Source organism: Macrotis lagotis, chromosome X (genome assembly GCF_037893015.1).
Source record: "Macrotis lagotis isolate mMagLag1 chromosome X, bilby.v1.9.chrom.fasta, whole genome shotgun sequence".
NCBI lineage: Eukaryota > Metazoa > Chordata > Mammalia > Peramelemorphia > Peramelidae > Macrotis > Macrotis lagotis.
Genome location: NC_133666.1, coordinates 235490137 through 235515538, shown reverse-complemented (window position 1 = coordinate 235515538; position 25402 = coordinate 235490137). Strand labels below are relative to the sequence as shown.

General features: G+C 36.4%; 1 pseudogene; it reads right to left on the bottom strand.

The window, feature by feature from the left end:
* Nucleotides 1-18545: 18545 nt before the first annotated feature.
* Nucleotides 18546-19212, bottom strand: LOC141498990 (adenylate kinase 4, mitochondrial pseudogene; annotated as a pseudogene).
* Between the last annotated feature and the right edge of the window lie 6190 nt (nucleotides 19213-25402).

The following is a 25402-nucleotide window of genomic DNA, read 5'->3' as shown; positions in this document are numbered from 1 at the left end:
TCCCTTTCTTTGCAATTCTCTTTATTATTTCCCTGCCAACTCTATCTAACTTTTCAGGTCCTGATGGCTCCTGATGTGAAATGGACAACACACACACACACACACATACACACACACACACACACATACACATATGCATACACACACCTACACTCATATTGACATACACTCCTTTCTGAGTCCTAAACTATAATGATGGCATTCTCATTAAAATTAGGACAAAATCTAAGGAATTCTGAGGAGAAAGGAGGAGATGAATAGAGCCCAAGGATCAGAGGAGTAGAATTTTTCAGGCAGAAGCATCACATTCCTTCTTCTTCCCTCCAGGCCTTTGTTGATAGGATGTTTTATCTGTATTTGAAATGATGGCTGCTACAGGTTCAAAGATTACCAATGTTTCGTAATGACTTTTCAAAAACTAGGTAAGCCAGGACAAATTTTCTGAATTTCTTTTTGTCTCCTCCAAGTGAGGTGGAACACAGAGAGAATGGGTCTTTCAGCTCCTGTTTCTGCATGCATATATTTGCCCACAGGAGGAACAGGGAGAGCTGGGCATTAGGAAGAATTCAAAATTGGACTAGATGAAAATGACCATACTTCAGATTAAAAAAAAGACTCATTTTGATGCCTGACTCCAGAGACTGGATTTTAGTCATGGGTGACATTGTCAAATTGGAACTGGTCCTTTTTATTCCATTTCTTCTATGAAGTGACATGTAAATGGTGCAGAAATAGAAGAAGCAGCTTCATTAGGGCTGCTTAGAGGTTGAAAATACTTCAAAACTGGCATCACTGAAATGAGGGTGGGGGGAAGAGGATGATGAATAGGACAACAACAACAACACACTTCAAGATCCCCCTCCTCCTCCACCCCCAAATCCTGCAAACACTTGTAACATAGAGTTAATGCTTTTTCTTATAAGGAAACCTTAAGAAATGAAATTTTCTTATGAAATTACTGACAGGGAGAGAAGGGTAAAGAAGACAGAGTTCTGAAACACGTTCTTCTTTCCACAACATTCTTTTGGCTTTCATGGCTTGCTGAGGAAGGTGCTAACATTCTTCAGCTTGGACTGAATGTGAACTCTCTGCCCAGTGGTTGGAGCAGTGACTGAAGGTACTGTTCCAGTCTGCCAGGCTATCCAGTCTCACAAAGGGGCCATTTTGGTGGCGCACATCCACTGCCGGGAGGGGGTGGGGGCACAGGGCTGTAATCACAAACCTGGGCCTAGGACCGTCTGTGTGCGTGAATGATTCTTTCTGTGGGTTGATTTGCACCCAAGAACAAAGTCAGACCTAAGCCTCAGAATACAGCCTCTGTGCTCTCCCTTAAATGGTTTTATTCATCTTTAGGTGAGGGGAATTGAAAGTGGGGGAAGCTAGAATTTGTAGGCAAAAATCTCTGGGGTACGTGGTACAGCTTCTATGTCATGACAAAATGTACAAAGGTATGGCTTGTAGCAAGCATGTTGTGCATTGCATAGCTAGCATTTGGAAACCATATACTTTTCTTAAAAAAATTTTTTAGCTTTGCCATCCACTGAATGTCACATATCTCAAAGTATTAATGCGTAAATTCACTTCAAACATAGCTAACTTGGTAAAAAGGTCAGCAGAATTCAACTCCTTGCTCCTATGTTCAAATCTCAGTGTGAACTGACATTTTAAAAGTAAATGTGACAAAAATGCCATTTCTTTACAGGCCATGGAATTTCTATTCTACAGGGAAAGCAGATATTGGTGAATGTACCTCTTTTGATTCATGATACAGTATCCACATTAGACTCTTGTATCCATTTTTTTGACCTATTCAGGCTACATGTAGGCTGAAAAAATATAGCTTCAAAAAGTCAGATCCATTACAAGATGCATTCAATCAGGGTTAAAATACTTGATTTTACTTGGGCAGGGAAAGGGCCACAAGGGAAGGAAGAGTTGAACATATTCTAAAAATGATTATAAAATATTAAATGTTTGGTATATTTCAGTTTTTATTTTCCTGTTGTATCCTCTTCCCTTTCTTTAATTCACCTGTTTCTGTCCATCTATATCTGTCTATGCTGTTCAAGTCCAACCTTCTCCATAAAGCTTTTCTTTTTCAAACAGCTGCAATTTCCACACATTTTCCCCACTATTTTGATATTCTGTGCTGTATCATTTAGAATTAATTTTTCTCTTTATTGTTTCGAGTGTGTTATTCATTCATTCATTCATTCAACAAATATTAGTGTTATGATTTGGGGGGGTGCTATTATGAGTAAAGTGCTATGTAGATAGAGACCCATGCCAGTCTTGTCATTTGAACTACATTATAAACACCTTGAGAACTGGGCATGTATCTTGTTTGTTACATCTCCTTTGGTGTCTTAGATATTGTTTTGCACCTCCAGTTCTGCTTAACCAGTGGAGGTGAGGCAGGTGGGGCTTGTTGATTGGATCCTGTGAGAACAGGGCATCATGGATTGTTTGTACTAAAGGTTTCTAGTGCCAGGAAATGCTCAACTGCTCCTGTGCCAAAAGGGCCCTACAGTGAAAATTGAACCAATCCAACATCTCCAGTTATCAGCTCCTTCCCTTATAAAATTGCTTTCTCTCCCTGCCTGAATTTGAAAGGAAATAAATCTAATGGATGATCAGTCTGTCTGCCTTTCTATCTATCTTCTATCTATCATCTATCTATGTATCTATGTATCTATCCATATGAATCACATTCAATTCATTCCCTCACTTCATATAAATGTTTATTTTTCTAGATATTTTATAACATGTTTCATATAATCATGAAATGGGAGGATGATATGATACATATAAACACATATATTCCACACATATGTGGCTAGTGATGACATATTAATGATTATTTATTACATATGCACACATGCATGCATATACATAAATTCATTATATATATTATATATATACATACACATGTAAATGGAGTATGGACTTGAATATGAAGAGTATGTGTGTGTTTGTGTAATGGAGAAGAATTGGCTAAGGTAGTGCAGGTAGTTCTGCCAATCTGAATGAAGAGAGAATTGCTTCTGGTCTATTCTCCCCAATCAGACCATGTGGCCCTGGATGCTTAGTGTTGTTCTGTCCGTTGTTCTTTCCCTATTCTCTTTATTCTTTTCTGATCTTAGGCAAGTGAATATTGGAGACTGAATAACCTTATGCAGTTTGAAAAGTCACTAGAGGTTCAATGCTCTTTTTTTTAGGTTTTGGCAAGGCAAATGGGGTTAAGTGGCTTGCCCAAGGCCACACAGCTAGGTAATTATTAAGTGTCTGAGGTCAGATTTGAACTCAGGTACTCTTGACTTCAGAGCTGGTGCTCTATCCACTGCGTCACCTAGCTGCTCCCAAACTAGAGGTTCAGTGGCTAAGAACTGAAAAAGTCAGTCCTGAGAACTGACTTTATTAAACCTTGCCAGAAAGGGATCAATAATGTCTGGTGTTTTGCAGGCAAAAGAGAATGTCATCCAGTGCTAAGTAAGACACAGTGTTTAGTAGCAAACACTGTAATTTTGAGCCCATTCTCTGGAAGACTTTAAAAAAAGAGGGAAAAGATCCTTCCTGGTTTTGAAGGTGGTCATATTTTGATTCTTTTATATCTTTCAGTGAATATTCCTTTGTAAAAACTAATTGATTTGAATTTGTTATTGGTGGTACTGATTAAATATTAATGGATTAAATATTGGGGAGAATATACCATAAAGAACTTGATCTGATAGCATTAGATAAACTCTATTGTCCCTGAAATATTGAGGAATAGTGGTTGTCAAATGTTTGCTACGAACCAGACTTGCTTAGTGTTTTTGCATGAAAAATTAAGTCTGGCTAAATACACAGAGAAGGAGGTAGGTATGGGGAGACAGTATGACTTAATAGACAGAAAGCTGGGCTCAAAGCTATTTAACTTTCTATTATTCTTGGAAAATGTCAACCTATAGCTATTATCCCATCAATTCTTCCTCTTCTTTTTTTTGCTGTTCTCAACTGAAAAAGCTAAAACTGTTAAAAAAAACCAAACAAACCAGAAACACTAAATTGTGTATGCATGATCATGTAAAACAGTCCCATGACAGCTGTTTTTCATCATCTCTGTGTCAAAATGTGGGTAGCAAGCTTCATCATTAGTTTGATGTAGTTAAAATTGATTATTGCATGAAGGATCTTAAGTCTTTCAAAATAACCAGATTGTTATTATATAAAGTACCCTACTGTATCTACTCACTTCATACAAGTCTTATTTTTCTCAGAAATAATCTTTTAATTCTTTTTTATGATACAATAGTATTAATTAAAGTCCTATAATCTGTTTAGATATATTATCACTTTGCTATAAATATTTTTAATTTACTTTGTACATTCTTGTGTTTTGGGTGAGGTGGTATTTGTAATGCTTTTATAGGGTCAGAGTTTAAAAACTTTTGAGGCATAATTATAAATTGCTTTTGAAAATGGTTGGATCAATTAATTCATAGCTCCATTAAGCACTAGTGTATCTGTTTTTCCATAGCCCCTCCAACAATTGTTATTTTTTTGTCATCTTTGCCAATTTGTCTTAAATGAGCTGTGTAGTAGGGTTTCTTTATTCTGCATTTTTCTATTTATTAGTTATTTGCAGTATTTTTTCTTTTTATTCATTCATTTATTTTTTGAAGTATCTTTTTTTTGTTTTTTAGTTTTTGCAAAGCAATGGGGTTAGGTGGCTTACCCAAGGCCACACAGCTAGGTAATTATTAAATGGCTAAGACCGGATTTGAACTCAGGTAATCCTGACTCCAGGGCCAGTGCTCTATCCACTGTACTACCTAGATGCCCCAATGTGCTTTTTTGATATTTTGAAATTCTTCCTCTGAAAACTTCCTGTCCACATCCTTTGACCATTTACCTATTGAGTAATATATATATATATATATATACATACATACATATATATATATACATATATATATATATATATATATATATATATATATGTATGCTAGGAGATCTTTATCAGAGAAATTTTCCGCAAAGATTTCCCTACTGTGTCACTGTGTCTCTCTCAAGACAATCCTTTCCTTATTAATTTTAACTGGATTGGTTTTGTTTGTGCAAAAGTTTTTTAATTATGAAATAAAAATTTTCATTTTAATCTTCTCTAACTCACCCACTTGAACACATAATTGATTAATTTTTTTTCTTTTTCATTTCCCCCTCTTGTTCAAATAGATCTACATAATTTTCCCCTGAGACTCCTTGACTTTTCTCAAATTCTTAATTTTGTTCAGTATTTTCTTCTGCTTACATGAGTAAACTTGCCTCAGTTCCTGGATTGAGGTTTTGTACTTGGGTTACACTGTTCTCACTCCTGTACATTGTTCATCCCCTACATTTTTCCAAATGAGGTTGCTAAGACCCATCTTCTACAGGAATTGGGTTGCCCATCTCCCAATTGTTCTACTTTGGTTTGGTTCTCAGTTCTTTTTCTTAGTTCTTACATAATTTTGAATCCATAATTCACTCTATTCCTTTATGTGAATCTGATGGTCCATCAAGAAGATGTGATTGGTAGCAGGCTACTTGCAAGACAACAAGTTCTTTGCCTCTTGTGTATATCTTTCACTCTTTCTGATGGGTTTCCTGTTAGGTCTTCAATGGGTCTATCTAAGACCTGCGCAGCTGGGGGTCATACTGTGTAGTTCCTATTCTGTTTCTATTTCCTGCTTTGCTTTGTGCAGTATTGCCTGGGTCTCAGAGTTATCCTACTTCACTGGGCTCAGGATCCTAGGTTCCGCTGTACTGCTTTTTTGGATCATATAATTTTAATAACTTTATATAACATTATAAATTGAATAAATAAAGGAATAATGCCTCTAAATGATAGCTTCTTTGGTCAAGAAGAGACACTTTTCTTTTCCAAGTCAAATGTCTTTTCTTTTCTTTAATTTATCAGACAGGTAAGTGGAGGATGGTCTCCTTGCTCCAGAAGTGAAGTGGGGAATTGGTTTGGGAACATCTTGCCATCCATAAAATCTAATTAATTAATTAATTGAATAAACATGAATGTTATTCTGGTCCAATTTATTTTTAGTCCCTTGATTCTGGACCCAAACTGTCTGAGTCATATTTATTCTGACCTCTTCCACTCCATCTTAATCTCAAAATCTTCTACTTGAGTCTGTCAGGCAAGTGATGGCAGGAAAAAACTATTTCCCTGTTACCCATTTTGATGATCTAAAGTGCAGTTTTGTAGGGGATTCCATGCTGCTTTTTCATGATATAAAATCTATGTGATAATTATTTTGGGTTCCTTCTTCCAAACAGTTTCTATATTATTGCCTAATGCTTCAATTCTAAAAAATATAATTTTCTTCAAGGTGTTAGTATATTCCCTGATGGTAAGAATTTTCCTTTATTTATCCTTTATGTGTAGCTCATCATTGATTTTTTTCTGTCTTCATGTTTATTTGTCTCTCCTTTGCCTTAAGTATCTCCTCTGGGTCTATAGATCCATGACCTCTCCCTCTATTAAGTGTCAGTTGCCCTAAGGTTCTGTTTCCCCTTCTTTTGAGGCAGGATGAGTTGTCTCTCTGAACATCACAATTCTCACTGAGTATATCCATTGTAGAGTCTTGATCTCCCTTTATAGAATATTTTTCTTCTCTCATAGATTTAATTATTTTTGGACTCCCTCCCAACATTGAAATAAGATCTCCCGGTTTCTCCAACTCTCTTTTTTTTCTCTCCCTTTACCTATTCATCCAGAAAATTTTCTTCTTCCTGAGTCTACAGAATAATTATTCCTTCATTTTTTGCTTTTAATTTGATGAAGACACATCATATATTCTCCTCTAACTTCTTCCTCCTTTTTATGTTTTCCTGTTTGTAATTTGGTGCCACAGGGGACTTGGATTCATCTTTATGCATTTAGAGGTGTCCTGAGGTTTATTCCAGGTTTATTCCATGATGTTTCAATCTGTTTCTCCACCATCAGTTATTTTTCACTTGTTTTTAACCTTGTCTTCTTGTGTATGTGGAAAGAAATCTCTTAATTTCTGTTGCTATTTTGTTGTTTTGGTTGTCCTTGGTTTCTGTATTTGTTTAATTTTTTTATTGTTGTTGTGTCTGGTGTTTGAAAAGCAAATAATTTCTTTAGTTCTGGTTTTATTTCTAGGAGTTTTTTAAGCACCTCTTTTTATTGAATATCCATCTTTTACAATTAATAGCTAGGTTTTGTAAGATAAGTGACCTTGGGTTTCATATTGAGCTCCTTTGGTCTTTGCAATACATTATTATATAATTCCCTTCTAAAGTTTCCAGTGCATAGAGAATGATTTTGTATTATTTGAGTTTCTTTTCCTTTTTCTTGGATACTTGTAGCAATTGTTGTTTGTCATCAGACTTGTAAAATTTAACTAATTATGTGTCATGGATTTTACAGCGTAGTTGTTTGTTTATTTGTTTGTTTGTTTTTTCTTGTAGGTGATCTGTGGATTCTTTCCACTGGCACTTTGATTTCTGTGTTCTGCAGTTCTAGGCAGTTGTCTTATGTTTTCCATAGTATAATGATGCTTTTTAAAAAAAAAAAAAACTTTGTCTTAAAATAATGTTAAAAACTTGTCTTCTAGGAGTCCTGTAATCTTTATTTTTATGAACCAAAATGTTTTGCTTGTATGGAGATCATGCTTTATTTTACTGGATTTGCTTCTGGTTAATTCCAAATTGTCCTTCACCTCCAAATATTTGCATTCCCTATCAGCTTTTGTCTTTTTTTTGTTTCTACCAAATATTTCTTCTATGCAACCAATAAATTCTGCTTTCACAATTCTCCTTTAAACTATCAAGGAGATTTAAGCCATCCTGCTGAGGTCCATTCTCTCTTTGAAATCCACAGGGTTCTCTGCCTCATCATTTTATTTTGACTTGAAATATTTATTCACAGATATCTGGACTCTTTGATTTGAAGGCCATATTTTCTTCTGTTAGCATCTTTCCTGTTGGTTCATTTGTTTACACTCAAGGTTTTAAAAATGAATTTTATTCCTACTGAAATCTTTGGTAATTTCAGTCTTTTTCCTTATTTTACCCTATTGCTCACTTTCAGACTTTCTTCCCTGATCATTTCCTTAGGGGTTGAATTTCAAAGCTATCACAGTTTCCTCTCATGCCGAGCAATTTATGGTTCATCAGCTCTGGTCTCCTCTCTATGTGATTTCTTGGGGAACAAAACTGACCCCAACTGGGTCAGATTTTTTCTCAGGCTTAGTGGATTGTCACACAACCACACATATCTGTCTTATCTTAGCTCCCTTTGATCCACAGTTCACTGGAAGACCTTAGTTACAGCCAGAAGGACAAGTTTCTGTTCTTTGGATTTTCAGGGCACTGGGAAAGATGGAGATAAAAGTTGAGTTCTATTGCATAGACTAGATCCTGCAGCTCCTCAACAGGACCATGGAGCTTTTGGGGCAGAGTGCTAGAGATTAGTGATTATTAATCTTTTTGATTGTTCATGAGATTTCATCATGTTGTTTGGATTCTTGGTGTCTACCATGGAAATAACTGAAATTGCTTTATCTCTTACATGTAATTCCTATTATAGAGAGGTCTGAGTGTTTATGAGTATCAGAGAAAAATATCTGATCTTCCATTTTAATCATTATGTGACCTGGAAATCTCAGGGATCTTTCAATGATTCATGCCCATTATTGGTCAGATATTTCAGCTCATCCAATGATTTTATTGGGAGGGAAATCTGAGTGCTGGGCTAGATATATCATAGAATATTGCTGAAATATTAGTTTTTTTAAAGTTAATAATATTTGAGGTCCTTTTCTGAGTTCTCCTCTGATGCCTCATTGTGGTGTGGTGTTGAATCCAGGTACATGAGTGAGTATAAATGCTGGTAGGTCCTACCAAGTTGGAACATCTTCAAGAAATGGCCCAGCCATGGACTGAGGCCCAACCTAACTGAGTTTAGAGAGACTATCACCACCTTGACCACAGGATGAGGTGATGAATTTTGTGACCTAAGTAAATAGTAAAAACTGTCTACTAAGTTATACAAAGGGTGTGATCTACATCATTGGAGAGAGTGCCCACATCAAAGTAATCATAAATCCCTGAAGAATTAAAGGAATATTTGTTATTACATTTTTCCATGAATAATTCTATTAAAAATCTATACTGAATGTCCTTTTAGAATAAAATATATGCTGAATACAGAATGATAAATCCCTGCATTGGGTGATGTATTCGCCAAATGAAATGAAATGAAGGTTTAAGATAATTATTCAGATAAATCAGTCAAGCAGGGAAAATGTCTTGAAGGTTGATTATGAAAAAGGATGATATTAAATGCTATGAGAGATTCAAAGAAATTTAAAATGTGGTTTCTACTCTGAAGGAACCTATAATTTAGTTGATACTTCAATTTTTCTGGGATTTTTTTCATAACTTCTGACAGTATTTGCTATAATGATGCAGATCACTAGTTAGGTCCCCAAACCAGATGAAAATTAATTGTGTAGTATTTTAAAAAATGAATAAAAATCATTACAACACACAAATACTAATATATGGTTGTCTAAGTCAATATGTGAGCCATAGGAGTCTTCATGTATAATAGTAGACCCTGTTGCTATTTGAGTTTGATACCACTGCTCTAAATTCTTATAGGTGATATGCTATATGCCTATTCTTATAGGTGTCAGTGATTGGTAGGATCATTAGAAGTGATATGGACATTAAGAAAATCTCAACTTGAGGGAAAAGTTATCTAAATAAGAATCTAATACCCCATTCGGAGTATTCTGCTCAATTTTGGGTATCATAACTTAAGAAAAATATTAATAAACTGGAGATTAGATAAGAGTAGATAACTATGAGAGAGAAGGGTCATGGTCTATGTCATATGAGAATTCCATTTTTATCCAAGAAAAAAGAAGCTTCTGGAGGCTCATGATAGTTTTCAACCAGTTTTTCAAGAGTTGCCATTTAGAAGAGATAATAGATTTGTTCTATTTAGTCTCAAAGAACTCAGGAACAATAGGTGAGAGATGCACAAACATATTAAAAACTGTTAAGAAAATTATTAACAAAAACCCTCTAAACATTAGAGCAAGGTCAAATTGGAAAGAGTCCTCTTGAGAGATAATGGGTTCCTCTTCTTTGGAGGTTACAAGCAGAGGCTTGATATCACAATGAGGATTGGAATAGATATCTGTTGGATTCCTCTAAAATGTCCTCTTCTTTTGAGTGCCTAGCCTCCTTATCCATGTTGCTATTATGCTCTGCAACTTCTACCTTGATCACTTGCATCAGTCCTCACCTACATATGTATTGCTGAATGAGGGTGAAGTAAACCATGCAACCATTCTGACTGGATCAACTATAAGTTTATATTACATATCTTCAACTTGGCCTCCGTTGCTGCTATACAATCCTATTATACATCCCTTATCAACTCACTATCCCACCCTCCACAGTGCTTTTTATTTGTGAGACTTTCAATGGATGCCCTTTAGACATCTCAGACAGCAAGTCATAATCTTACCAACTATTTTTTTTTAGGATTTTGCAAGGCAATGGGGTTAAGTGGCTTGCCCAAGGCCACACAGCTAGGTAATTATTAAGTGTCTGAGACCGAATTTGAACCCAGGTACTCCTGACTCCAAGGCTGGTGCTTTATCCACTATGCCACTACGCCACCCCACCAACTAATTTTACCCTAAAATTTCCATTCCTGTTGAGAGTACATTCATCTTTATGGTCATTCAAATTCACAAATTCAGAGTCAATTTTTATTTTCCCTTCCTTCTCACTTCTAGTATCCAAACAACTGCCATGTTTGTTAATTTTAATTCTACAATACCTGTCACATTCTACCCTTTTCCTCTGTGTTACATGGCTACTATCACCTCTTTAAACCTTTATTAGATCCTGTCAGGACTATTGCAAAGGTCCTTTTGTAAATCTCCCTGTTCCTAGCCTTTCTTCTCTTGAAACCATTGTTCATAGTTCCCAAAATATTCTTCCTAAAGTACCTCTCTGGACCTGCTAATCTCTTCTTCAGAAAAAAACTTCTGTGATTCTGTCCCTTAGGACTCTACTATCTTGCTCCAGTTTATCTAGTCAGATTTATTTCCCATTATAAATACCTCTTCTTCATCCACTCTATATTCCAACCAGTCTAGTCCACCATTTATTCCTCAAACTCAATGTTCTTTTCTGTTTTTGCATCTCTTTACCCAAATGGTCCCTCATGCTTGAAAATGCTTCTGCTTTAGTTTCTTTTAATGCTCAGTTCTCATATCATGTGTTCTATGAAATCTTTCCTGATCCCCTATTTATTGTTTTCTTTCTCCTTAATTATTGTTAATTCATCTATGAACTTGTGCTTCCTGAATGAAAAAATACTAAGCTTTATAATGGAAAGAACTGTTATCTGTATTCATGTCATTATCATTAATTAGTACAGTGCCTTGATTATGGTAGATGCTTAATAAATGTCTACTGAATTGAATTTAGATACATTGATGGGGAAATAATGAGAGAAAGAAGCAGTAAAAGAAAATGGGAAGGGCAGTTTTCTAGAATTTAGAAGAACCCCAGTGAGTCCTGGTTCAAACTCTTACTTAGTTTGGTCACTCTAGCTAAGTCACTTGGCATTTTGAGCCTTAGTTTCCCTATTTGTAAAACAGGGATAATATCATTCTGCCTACCAGTCTCTCAGGGTAGCAGGGGGAAAAAAGCTTTGTTCTCTGTTGAGCATTATGTAAAGGTAAGTGATTGTTTTTACTTGAGTGCTATTTCTAGGCAGAGTGGGTGGAAAGTAGGTTAATACTCCTTGCAGGAACATTCCTATCAATGTTAATGTTCACAAGACTTTGTTGAAAAACTGCTGACCTAGTATAAGATGCTGGTGCCTTGGGCACTGCCATTGGGCTCACGCCCAGCCCAGCAGACTTGTGCCTATGCCACTAGCATTGTTGGAGCTAGCTGTAGGGGATCTCGAACTATAAGGAGATCAGTCAATGGCTGTTACTTCTATATGGTGAATGAGAAGATATTGGCTGGAAGACAACCATAAGAAAAGATAAAAGAAGTACCTAATTTTCTCCCCAAATTGACATAGAGTTCAATCATCAGCAATGAGAGAAACCTAAGACCACACTCCTATTGAGTCAGGTGAGGAGTCCAAGAGGGAGGTTACCCACCAGTCAGAGATAATGTTACCTGTTTCAGCTCTATTCAGGAAGACCCGAGTTTAAATTTGGCCTCAGACCCTTACTCCGGAGCTATCTCCAGTTCTCCTGATCCATATCTGGCCAGTGAACCCAGATGGCCTTGAAGGAGAAAGTGAGGCTGGTGACTTAGCATAGCATCTCACTGAAATCCAATTTACTTGCTTGTCATGGCATCACCTCCCTGATATCATGGTATTCTTTGAGAATTATGGACAAGCAACAGCTTAGTGCATCTGACCCTCAATGGATAAGCACAAATGCATGGAGGTTTCAAAAGGAGCACAGAGGAGGTAGGAGAAAGCAAGAATAAAGAGTGATCTGCCAATTATTTTGTGGACTTTTTTTTAGGTTTTTGCAAGGCAAATGGGTTTAAGTGGCTTGCCCAAGGCCACACAGCTAGGTAATTATTAAGTGTCTGAGACCAGATTTGAACCCAGGTACTCCTGACTCCAGGGCTGGTGCTTTATCCACTGTGCCACCTAGCTGCCCCTGATTTGTGGACTTTTTAACCAATTTATTGTGGCCTAGAAAAAGGGGGGAATCTCCAGGAAGGGGTCATAAGTTTCAACTTCTCCCCTTGTTTTCTAAACATGAATTTCCTTGCTTGTTCAAAGGGAGGGTCATCTATGAATAGCCCATAGTCTCAGTCTTGGTGCTCCCCTCTAGGATGAGGGGAAGCAGGTATATCGAATTTTTTAGTTACTCAGGAAATATGATGATGGTGAGCAGGGATATCAAACACTTACAATAGGGCATAGAGGCAAATGGCATGGAGTAGTAATGGAGGCTTAGAGGTAGTTTGGGAATAGGGGATGTTGAGAAGAGAATGGGGAGAGGCGGGGTACAGAGAGTCACTGACAAATTAGATTAGAGTTAGGCAGCATGAACCTAGAGCAACAAGTGGAGGAGTATTCTGGATGGAAAATTGGAGTTTTTTTTTTAATTTTTATTTTAATTTTCATACATATTTGGTGGTAGACTAATTTTTAACACAGCAACTTAGAGTTATTTCATTAACATATCTATATCATTTCAAAGTAATCAGCAATATTTTAGTGTTAGTTCTTTAGCATAACACTTTGCTGATATTTTACTGCTCTCCCTGCACACGTCTAGTTTATTGGAGGCTTACAGAGACCTAGGAGTCATTATTTTAAAGTTTGGCTGACTTCTTCAAGTTTATCCTTTTTTTAGGTTTTTGCAAGGCAATGGGGTTAAGTGACTTGCCCAAGGTAATTATTAAGTCTGAGGCCGAATTTGACCTCAGATCCTCCTGACTCCAGGCCCTGTGCTCTATCCACTGTACCACCTAGCTGCCCCTTCTAATTTAGCATAGATTCAGGACGTAGCCTTAGATCATTTAAGAGACAATTTTCAACCAGTGGTTATCCTCCCTTATTTTATTGGACATTATGTGAGTGACTTCTAGTTTCCCCTTTGCAAGCTTATATACTTGCTTAAAATACTAATTCTAAGGGTCGTGGTGCTGGTGATTTAGGAGACTTGAGCAAGATATAAGTTTGACCAAAGGTGGGGGGGTAATAGTACATGGACCACATCCTGCAAGGGATGATGGTACTGGTGTTGGAGAATGAGGTAACTCTTTGCCTCCAGTTAATTTCTGGGGGAGGGCAGGGGTAAGGAGGGAAGAAACAATTGGGTGATGTGTACCAGAGTTCTTTTCTTAATCTGATAATGTTTATAGTTTTAAGTAGATTTTTTCCTTTACTATAGGTATGAATTTTCACTAAAGTGCTACTGCGAATATGTTGTGGAGGTGATCCTGAGTTCTAGAAGTCTCTATCAGCAGATCATAAACTTTGGCAGGTTCTTTGATATTGTAGAGGGTTCAACAATGACCCCAGGAATAGAACTCATTGGTTACCAAGGATTAGGTTACTTAATAACCTAGAAGCACATCATCAGGAGGCTGGAAGGAAATTATTTTTGGCTATGACAATCCAAGAAATAGAGAAAAAATAGCCCTCAATCTTGTCAAGTCCCTTAATACTTCTGCAAAGATGGAAAAGGCAGAGAGAAAGCTAAGAATTATTAAATAGTTACCATGCACTTAATTAGTGCCTACTATATGCCAGAAACTATATTACTCATAAAGTTTTTAGTTCCAAAATATTGTTATTTAAAATTTTAATGATTTTTTCCAATTGCATGCAAAAGAAGCTTTTATCTTTTTTGCAAACTTTTGAGTTGTCCATATTTCTACTACCCATCCTTCCCTCCCCCCTCCCTATGAAAGTGATCAATCTTGTATAGTTTATATGTGTGCAATTGTGTTTAGTATATTTTCACATTAGTCATTTTGTGAAAGAGGATTTAGGACTAAGGAGGAAAAACATGAAGAAGGAAAGAAAGAAATGAAAAAATTTAAAAAGTGAACATATTCTGCATTCAGATTAAATAGTTTTTTGTTTTGGGTGTGAATGGTATTTTCATAACAGGATAGTCCTAGATCACTGAACTGCTGAGAGGGGTTGATTACATTCTAGTTGATCATCTCACAATGGTGCTGTTAATGTGGATAATGTTCTCCTGGTTTGGCTTACTTCATTTAGCATCAGTTCATGCAAATCTTTCCAGGCTTTTCTAAAATCTGTCTGCTCATGATTTTTTTACAGAACAAGAGGATTTCATCACATTCATAAACCTTACTTGTTCAACCTTTCCCCAACTGATGGGCATCCCCTTAATTTCCAATTCTTTATGACTACAAAAGTGAACTTCTATAAATATTCTTGTGCATGTGGGTCTTTTACCTTTATTATGATCTTTTTGGGATATAGACCTAGTAGTGTTATTGATCAGCAATACAGTTTAATTTAGAACTCTGACTGTGAGATCCTGGTCCAAGGAGCAAGTGGGAATATTGTTAGAGTAGTTGAATCATATTAATGTTTACATTCTTGCTATAAACAACTACTGAAGAAAGAATGAAGTTAAAACTAGATGAAAGGATGGTCAGTTAGTTGGGACATTTATCATATGTCAGTTTTATTCATGGGGCATTCCTCATAATGTATTGTAGTACTGATGATAAATATTTTTTAAAAGACAACCATTAAAATAAGTTTAACTTACTGAAATGATTAATTATTAAATTATTACATGACTATTCAGGCAACCAATAAGTATGACAGGGCCAGATCTCACAAGACTGGGAATTTTTATGCCTCCTGACCATGAAGTTGCAACAGAGAAGCTGGGACCAATCAGATTGCATGAGGGAAGGGAGCTATGTTTCCAAAGCCGGGAACAAAGAAAATTGTGCCAGGAAAACACTAAGTTTTCATACTCTCCAAATCAAATAAAAATATATAGTAGTCGACTTCAATACAAGGTAGGAAAAGGTGATTTATCTCTAAATTATGTTGAAATTTTTAAAAAAAGAGTAAGCGGACATCAGAAATAGGTTACTATGATTTCATCAAGAAATCAAACCAGTGTGAATTAATTGCTACAAGGTGATTAAAAAATAAAAAATTGCATTGTTCAGCAAATATTTAGCTAACTTGCCAGATACAGAGACATATGGCTGCTGAAGATAATACTGTACAGTATTAGCATATAAACTCATCTTTAAAATCTTATAAAGGAATATGATGGAAGATTATAGGCTCTATCATTTCATAAAGCAGAGAGAAGCATTAGAGGATAAAGCTACTATTAAAAAAGATAAGATATCTAACTGAATAAAGTCATCCAAAGAACATTCAAGGATGATCACAGAAATAGGAATAAAAGCAGAATAAAAATGGAAAACAATTGCAACAGATTATTACAGTAAATTCTTTTCTCTGTCAAGCATGATGAACTACCTCACTTGGATTCTAATATTACAGTACCTGAGATTCAACAAAAAAAAGTAGAAGTGCCATTACAGAGAATAAAGGAAAAGTATCCATGATGGTTCCGGATTATACATTTACCCATACATATAAATATATATATATACATATATGTATATATACATATATATGTATGTATTCATGCATATATATATATATATATAAGTATACATGCACACACATGCATATTGCTTTGGGGGTAACACAACTGTGAAAGAACTCATTTACCAAATTTCTAATGGATAGGGAAATGCAAAAGATGTGGAAAAAATATTTGAACATCTTCTGACTAATGGAAATTGGTAAAGAAAATGCTAATAATCTATACATCTATTTTTCTATCTATATAAAATCTTTATAAGGTTCTTAATAAATAGATTAATGTCATTGCCAGAAAGTATATTAGCAGAAATCATTTAGGTTCTAACAAAAAAATATTTGACAATGGACCACATGTTCACATCTTTACCACTTCACAATTAAATATAAGATGAATAGAGACCTTATCTATGGGCTTTTATTTGTTGTTGAATTTTTTTAAAAAATCATATAGCAAAACATAATTTTACAATTCTTAAAAAGCAATAAAATTTCTTCCATCTATATATCAAGATCATTCAACTACTTCTACTGCTAATACCTCCTCCTCCTTCTCTTTCTAATCTTAATAATCAGCTAAATGAATAAGACAATTATAAAGTACAAAATTTCTTTTTTTTCCCCAAGTTTGGCAAGAAGCTTTTCTTTTAATGTATAGAATATCCAGTTCACCAATGCTAAGACACCAAGCAAAAAGGGTGTTGCTGAGACGACAAGGAAAGCTTCACTAAGGAAATAATGCATTTCAGCTCCATTCACCAAAGCATTGAAATCAATCCCTTTTCAGGGTGCAGGGTTCCATAAGGGGTCCTTTCCAGAAAGGTTTACAGAGAATCTCCTTGGGGAAAAGAACCCCCTTCCTCCCAGTCATGGGAAGAGGATACTTATGAGGTGTAAGGCAGCAGGAATAAATGTCATTTTCTAGGTTTTCCAGAGGAAAAATAGGGACAGGGGGCCAAACTTTTGGGATCCTTTTCTGTCCCCATATGGACACCCTCTACCCTGCAGTATTAAAGCTATTATACTCCATCTGAAGATGTCTAATGCAGAGGCTTTCTCCACGTGGGTACAGGCTCTTGTCCAACATCTTTACAATATGCTATGGATCTCTCTATCTCCTAGTCTACAGCACTAATTTTTAGCAGCCTCTCTCTAATGTGCTTTATTTTGAATAAAAACTAAATCATCTATTTACTCAAGTGGGATCCAAAACTTAAGAGCTGGAAGAGGGATTAGAGGTCATTCCATTCAGTCTCCTCATTTTATAGATGAGGAAACTGGCAGACAGAGATGGAGCAAGTTGGTCAGGGTCACGCAACTAGGAAGTGGCTATCTGTAGGAAAATTTGAACTTGAATCTTCCCAACTCTAAGATCAGAGCTCTATCCACTATATGACACTACCTCTAGTGAAGTCCCTGCCATTTTTTTCTACTGCTTTACTATCTGAGAGGTCTTTAGCATTTGAGATGTGTGAGTACTCTGTGTGAGACATTGAGAGGCCTAGCCTTCCACAAAAAGAGGAAACGAATCTGGGACTTAGGGTTCCCATGTACAACTCAGGGTCTGGGACTTGAATAGATTCTATTCATTTCATTCTAAGAAGATGTCAAGAAGGGATGGTTATCTCCAACATTAGCTATGGGTATCTTGGGAGAGGCAGAGAGCTGAGTAGCAGCAGCAGAAGTCATGCTGATGCCTTTTTTCTCAGAGGGAATGAAAACCTCTTCTGGAACTGGAGGATGAGATAGCATTCACACCCAAAAGGAAGGGCATCAACCAGAAGCCCAGAAAACATCTGACAGACCCAATGGGAATAGCTGGCCTTGGTTATAGGGTGAAGATAGAGCAGAGGTTCAGGGATTACGATGAGATCACAGTTCCTCGAGGCCTCCAGGTCACAGACTTTGGCCTGGTCGCCCTCTGGGGCACCATCCCACCACCACTACCCATCACTACCTCTTAGAGGACGCCATGATGGAATACAGGCCCATTCCAAATGAGTTATAGGATAGAAAAGTCATCCCAGACTTGCTACCTAGACAGCCTGCTCTCATTTAAGGGGTTCAGACAAATGTGGAGTCTTTTTCTTTAAAACCCTTTGAGACTTACTTCTTAAATGGAAGAGGGCCCTATTTTTTGGCCACCTCTCTATATAGATTCATTTTGACATGCCCTCCCTGGGATCACTGAGAGAGGCGCTTCAAGATCTTAATTAGCTTCTAATTGGAACACAGCACCAATACTACACACACACACACACACACACACACACACACACACACACACAATTTAATGAACAACCACATCCTCCTTGTTCTTCCATACTATAGGCTTGTCAAGCTTCTTTCACTCCAATACTCCAATAGATGCCATCTTGTTGGAAAACAATGAATAAACATATGGCCAGATTGTTAGTCTCCGTCCCAGAGAAAAAGTGAAGGATACCTCGGGTCTTGTATAATTCTATAACAGGCTTTGCCACCTTCTTGTACCGCCTCAGCTTGGCAGCCACAGCCTCAGGTTTATCGTCCTCTTGCTGGATTAATGGCTCGCCAGTGATATCATCGATTTGAGGGGGGGTTGAACTCCATGTTGTAGACCCTCCCACTTGGAGGATGAATCCACCGCCGGCTGAGGCGGTTTTTGAGCCTTTCAAATGGAATGTTCAAGCTGATCACTAGGTCTGGCTGACAGATTTTGTCCAGGGCTTCGGCCTGCGTTAACGTCCGAGGAAAGCCATCGAGCAACCGGGGCTGGACCCGTCTGGACTCCAGTTCGGTCATCATGAGCCGTGTGATCACATGATCAGGAATCAATCAATAGACCTTGCTGAATGTACTGCTTGGCCAGGATGCCCAATTCCATGTCGGTGCGGATGTTCTCCCGCAGGAAGCGGCCGCTGGAGAGGTGCTGCAGCCCGAAGCTCTGCGCCGCCCGCTGGCACAGCGTGCCCTTGCCCGAGCCCGGGGGGCCCAGCACCACGGCCCGCAGGACCCGCGAAGCCATGGCGCGGGGCCCGGGAGGGGCCCGACTCGCTGCCGGCCCCGCGGCTCTAGTACTCAAATTTCTAAAGAGGAATAGATCTCTTTTATTTTGAGAGATCAGAAAACCTTTCCAATAGAGATAGGTTTTGAGCTATGTCTAAAGGAGAGATGGGATTTCAGGAGACAAAGACTGGCAAATCACATGTGGCATAGAGAATGACATTATGAAAGAGGTCGGAAAATGAGCTATGTTCTTCTAGAAGAATGAGAATTCTTGTTTGATAGGAATACATGATACATGAAGGAAAGGATACAGTGTGAGATGAGACTGGCCATGGTTGTAGACACAGTGTGGAGGTCCTATATTTTAATTGTATTTAATAAACATTACATTTCTACTACAAGCAAAGTTCTGAATTAATTTCCAAGCTATAAGGTCCATATTTTGTCAGTAGGAAGTGGGGAGGTTTTTCAGCAGTAAAATGATGATAATAGAGCCGTGTAATAAGAAGATTAATCTGACAGTTGTGTGTAAGGCCAATTAAGAATCCATTATCTATTTAATAAATAATGAAGGGTTGAATTCTAGTGTTGGCAGTGGGAATAAAAAGGAGGGGCTAGAGGAGAACAATATCTGATAGGTGAAATGGACACAATTTGGTGACTGATTTTGGGGAGGCAAAAAAAAGATAGGAAAACGATGATATGAATGTTTTGATCCAGAATCACTGAAAGATGGAGCTCATTAACAGAAGCAAGAAATCAGAGAGTTGCTTAGTTTGAGAGGAGAAATTAATATTTCTTCTTATATGAATTCAGTTAGTATATCAATTGACTTATATTAGTGACATTATTATTACTGAACTAGGCACTGGGGAAACAAAGGAAGGTAAAAAGTCCCTGTCTTTAGAAACTTGCACAAATGTCAGAGACAATATACAAATAACTATTGGTTATATGCAGAATCATTGGAAATAACCAATAAGAGAAAGTACTAGAATTAAGAGGCATTAGGAAAGACTTCTTTTGCAAGGTGTGAATTTAATTAGGTGTTGATGGAGTCCAGGTATGACAAGAGATAGAAATGAGGAAGATCATTCCATGAATGGTGAGGGGGTGCTGGTGAAAATGCCAACATGGAATAGTTTTGTGAACAATTCCAAATGCAGGACTCCTGCTCAGGAAAAAGTCAAGGCTGGAGATAAAGATTTGGAAGTAATATGAAGAGAGACAGAAATAGGAAGACACACAAAAAAGAGAGTCTTGTGGCATGAAAGAGGACTGAGTCATGGTGCATAACCCAGTTTAGAAATGGAGTTCAGGAGGATAGAAGAAAGGAGAGAACAAAAAGGAGGAATAGCAAAGCAGACAGAGAAGGGACAATAATAGAGGTAAGAGAAATAATATAATAATGTATTGTCATGGGAACCAAAGAAGGCTTAAAATTCCTGAAAAGCAGACGTCAGACAGGGGAGCAGGCACAGGGAGAAAGGCAAGGGGATCAATTTTGGACATGACTAGAATTACTCAATTGGTTTAAAAGTTAAATGGGAGCAGTTAGGTGGCTCAGTGGATAGAGCACTAGCCCTAGAGTCCTCAGTGGATAGAGCCCTAGAGGAGGACCTGAGTTTCAATCCCACCTCAGAAACTTAATAAATGTCTCACTGTGTGACCTTGGGCAAGCCACTCTTAACTCCATTGCCTAAAATAAATAAAATTATTTTTTAAAAAAGAAAAAGTTAAATGAAGTAATCAGCTAGCTGGTGTGGTACATTGGGACCCAAGTTACATTGGACTTGGTCTCAAGAAGACCTGAGTTTAAATACTGCCATCATCACTTACTCTCTGTGTGACCCTGAACAAGTCATTTAACCTCTTTCAGCTTTGGTTCCCTCATATATAAAATGGGCACAGTAGTTTCCATCTCACAGGGTTATTGTGAGGTTATGCGTTGCAAACCTTAACGGTCTATTTAAATGCTAGTAATTATTAAAAATGTGAATATAAAGACTAGATGGTTGAGGATGAGATAAAGATTCTGGAACTTGAGACACTGACTTTAGAGAACTAGTTCATTTTGGGAGGGGAGAATGGGTTGGAGGGGAGGTCCTTGGGCAGTTAGAATGCAATCCAAAAACCTTGAACATCTTGATTTAAAAGAGTTGGAGAGTGCTGCTAATGAGAAACTTTGACAACTTAAAACTTTATATAAGATAGCTTATCTATAATAAATATATTTTAGCATATCTTTTACCCTTTTATATATTCTTTTCATGAATTTTATTTTTATTTCTATAATTGTCTAGGTGGATTATTCAAAATATTCCATATGAATAGTAATGAAAGCAACACTTTCTCTTTCTTCTATGGATCATTAGACACCTAGACATAGAAGGAAGGGGAAAAAAAGGAAGGAAGGAAGGAAGGAAGGAAGGGTAAAAAAGAAAAAAGAAAGGATAAAAGAAGGAAGAAAGGAAAAAAGGAAAGACGGGAGGAAGGAAGGAAATATGCATTTCTTCAGTGTGTACCATGTGTCATATGATGTGCTAAGCACTTTACAAATATTATCTCATTTGGTACTCACAATAACTCTGTGAAGAAGGGATTATTATTATTATCCCCAAGTTATAGATGGAGAAATTGAGGCAGATAGAGGGTAAGTGACTTGTCTAAGTTCACACAGCTAGTGGCTAGGATTTGATCTCATATTTTCTTGCAGGCAGATCCAAATTTTAGCAAGCATTATTATTTATTGAAGGATTATTATTATTCAAAGACACAACTCTAAACTTTTTTGCCCTTAGGGAGTTTCTGTGTATTACAGATTAAGTGAAAAAAATAAATACTAAGTAAATGATGTAGACCCTTATTTTCCTATTAGTTTTTTTCATAAGGTACATTAAATCTATAAAATACATTAAAAATGTTTTGAAGAAAGTTACTGCATAATTTATATTCAAAGTTTGATTTAAATTTTATCCAATACACAGACTAAGTGATTTCAGGAAGATAAACCTACAGTATGACTGGCAAAATAGTTTCTTGATTCATATGAAAAAAAGTTGTCTATTTTTTCTATAACCTTTCTAAAATTCTTTTTCCTTTGAAATTATGGCTTTATCTGGTAATGACTCCTGAAATATTATTGTACCTTATCAATTCTAGCCATTTCCAGGTTCTTCTAAAAACAAAAGCACTGTTTATCTCAGATGAATTTTGGCATGCTGTCCTTCAATTTTACTATGATACCAGAAGGTCATTTAGTTGAAATGAACAAAAGGTATTATTGATTTTCAAAATTCATTCCAAAATCCTTTCTAAAGCTCTGAGCAGTTTTTATGGTAACTTATTTCTTTTGAATGGTTAATAAGATGAAATGATTGGATTTCTGGCAATGATGTCTTAATGAATTATTCAGTTTTTACTTAGGAATGGCATTTCTAGAAATACCACATCAAAACTAAGGGCACACTAAATCTAAGAAATGTTAAGAAGATGGAAAATTTGATTATTTTTATCAAAATCACTCAAACCAAATTGAGAAATAAGATTTCAAGTAATTGATATAGATCTAATGATTTAAAACATTTGAATAATTTCACTTTTTAGTATTATGACTAATTAATGACTTTTGAATTTTCAAATATGGATTTCATTAAATAGCTTTATCTTTGGTAAAATATTTTGGGATCTAAGGAAGAGAGATATAACTCATATATATATGATATATATAAATTTATATATATCATATAAGCTATTGTTTTAAAAAAACTGCCAGGTCAGTATTATTACCCAAATAGGGATAAGATTGAAGGAGAGACAGTTCAGTGTAAAATATGGCAGATCCATTTTGTTTTGTTTCTATTTTGCATGCATATATGTGTGTGTAGGACTATGTCTATGCCTGTGTCTCTGTCATTAAAAAATCTCTCTCCCCTCCATCTTCCTCTCCCTCCTTCCTTTCTCTTTTTTTCTTTCTCTGTCTGTCTTAAATATATCTCTATGTATCAATGTATCAATCGATAGATCAATAGATCTATCTGTCATCTAGCTATCTAACTATCAAGATATCTAGCTATCTAATGTGTCTTCAGATAGAATGTAAGACCTTTGAGAACAGGGTCCTTTTACATTTTTATTAGTATCCTCATTATCTAGCCCAGTATGACAAATTGCAGAAACTTAATGTATGTTTGTTGTTTGATGTTTGATGATATTGGTTCCTGATAAATGAGAGTTGGCTTTTCATACAATGAAGTGAGACTTCCCTTATTCCAGATTCAGTTCTTCATTCTCATAGCTTCCAATGGGAGAATTCATCACCTTTGGGAAGACATATACATACATGTGTGTGTGTGTGTGTGTGTGTGTGTGTATGTGTGTAGTGGTAGTAGTAGTAGTAATAGTAGTAATAGTAGTAGTAGTAGTAGTAGTAGTAGTAGTAGTAGTATTAGTAGTGGTAGTAGTAGTTTTAATGAGCTATTAAACTTCTCAAAGAAACACTCAGTACATATATATATATATATGTATATATATATATGTATATATATATACATATATATATATATATATATATATATGTATAAAATGTTCCAACAATGGGCCCTAGCTGAAAGACTCTAGAATACAAATATCCTGAAACCTGGCCTCTTCGTACTATTTTTACCTTAGTTTCACTTCTCTTCTTTCTGACAAAAAAATAAAGAATTTTACAATCTTCAAGATCGTCTTGGGCTAGGTTAATAATCTCCTTTTAATCCATGAGTTTAATAGTTCCCACTAAATCTCTATTTTTCAGGTACAAAATTGTGTCCATTTTCTGGGGGATTCAGTTTTGTAGACATTCTATAAACAAGGCCTAAATATCTTCAGAACATTTGCCTCTGACATATTTCGGGTTGCAACTAACCCCAAACCTGTTGAAAATTGGTGTTTTCCATATTCGAGCACTGTGAAATCCCTTGATTATTAAGGTCAATTTTAGCTTCATGACCTATAATTTTCCATAGCTGAACTTGTCTTGTCCCGAGAACTTAAGTTTTATGAATGAAAAGTAATGATAAATAACTATCTAGAGAGACTTGTTTTGTAACATGACATTGGACATAATCCTGGGTTTTGTTTTTGTTGTTCAGTTGTTTCGGTCAGATCCCACTCTTTGTAAACACATTTGGTGTTTTTCTGGCAAAGTTACTAGGGTGGTTTGCCATTTCCTTCTCCAACTCATTTTACAGATGAAGAGCTGAGACAAACAGGGTTGAATGACTTGCCTGGGGTGACACAGCTAGTAAGTGTCTGAGGTTGGGTTTGAATTCATGAAGATGAATCTTCTGAAGTCCAGACCCAGTATTCTATCTACTATATCATCAACTGCCCATAGTCTTGGGTCTGGTATTTTTAATTTAAAAAATTTCAAAGTATTAGTCATTTGGAAGACAGAGTCAAATGCAAGATAGGAAGTTGTGCAAATATCAGAAAGAAGAAAGCAATAATTGGCATCATTTTCCATGTACTCAATGTACCAATTGGCTCTTTGCCAAGAGGGTGAAGCACTTGCTGACTGATGCATACATTATGTTTGTTATTTTAGCAAGTATTTTCTTAATGAGCCAGATTCTCCCATTGTCTAAATTATCCTTTGAATTCTCTCAGGCCACTAGTGCCATGCACTCATTGCAGCACCAGATGGTACCTTAGTGGCTCAAATGTTGTATTTCTCATGGTGCCCAACTCAACACAGAGTTCTTTATAGACATCTAGAGGATCACATTCAACATGCAGGTCATTTTTCCATTTCAGGAAATTTGCATAATAGTTTATTTCTCCCTGGTGAGTTGTATTAATTGTAATAGAAACTTGTATGATCACACTCAGCATTATTTATTTCTACACTGGATACACTAAGGACTTATATAGCTTGTGGGAGCATTCTGACATATCTTATTTGATTCCAAAGAAATCAAGTCTCATGCCTAACCTTTTGCATTTCTTACCAAGCCACTGTAGTCTTAATGAGCTATTAACCTTCTCAAAAGAACACTCAGTATTAACAACAGCAGAAATATTCATTCTTCCCAAAGGGACTCTTAGTTTGTTTATCCCCATTATTATTTTTCAGATTTGCTGACTGTAGCAGAACAGTTAGCTATTGATTCCCTTATAATTTGTTCCTATTTTTTGTTTTTGTTCTTGGGACCACCAAGACAGTTCTATAACCTT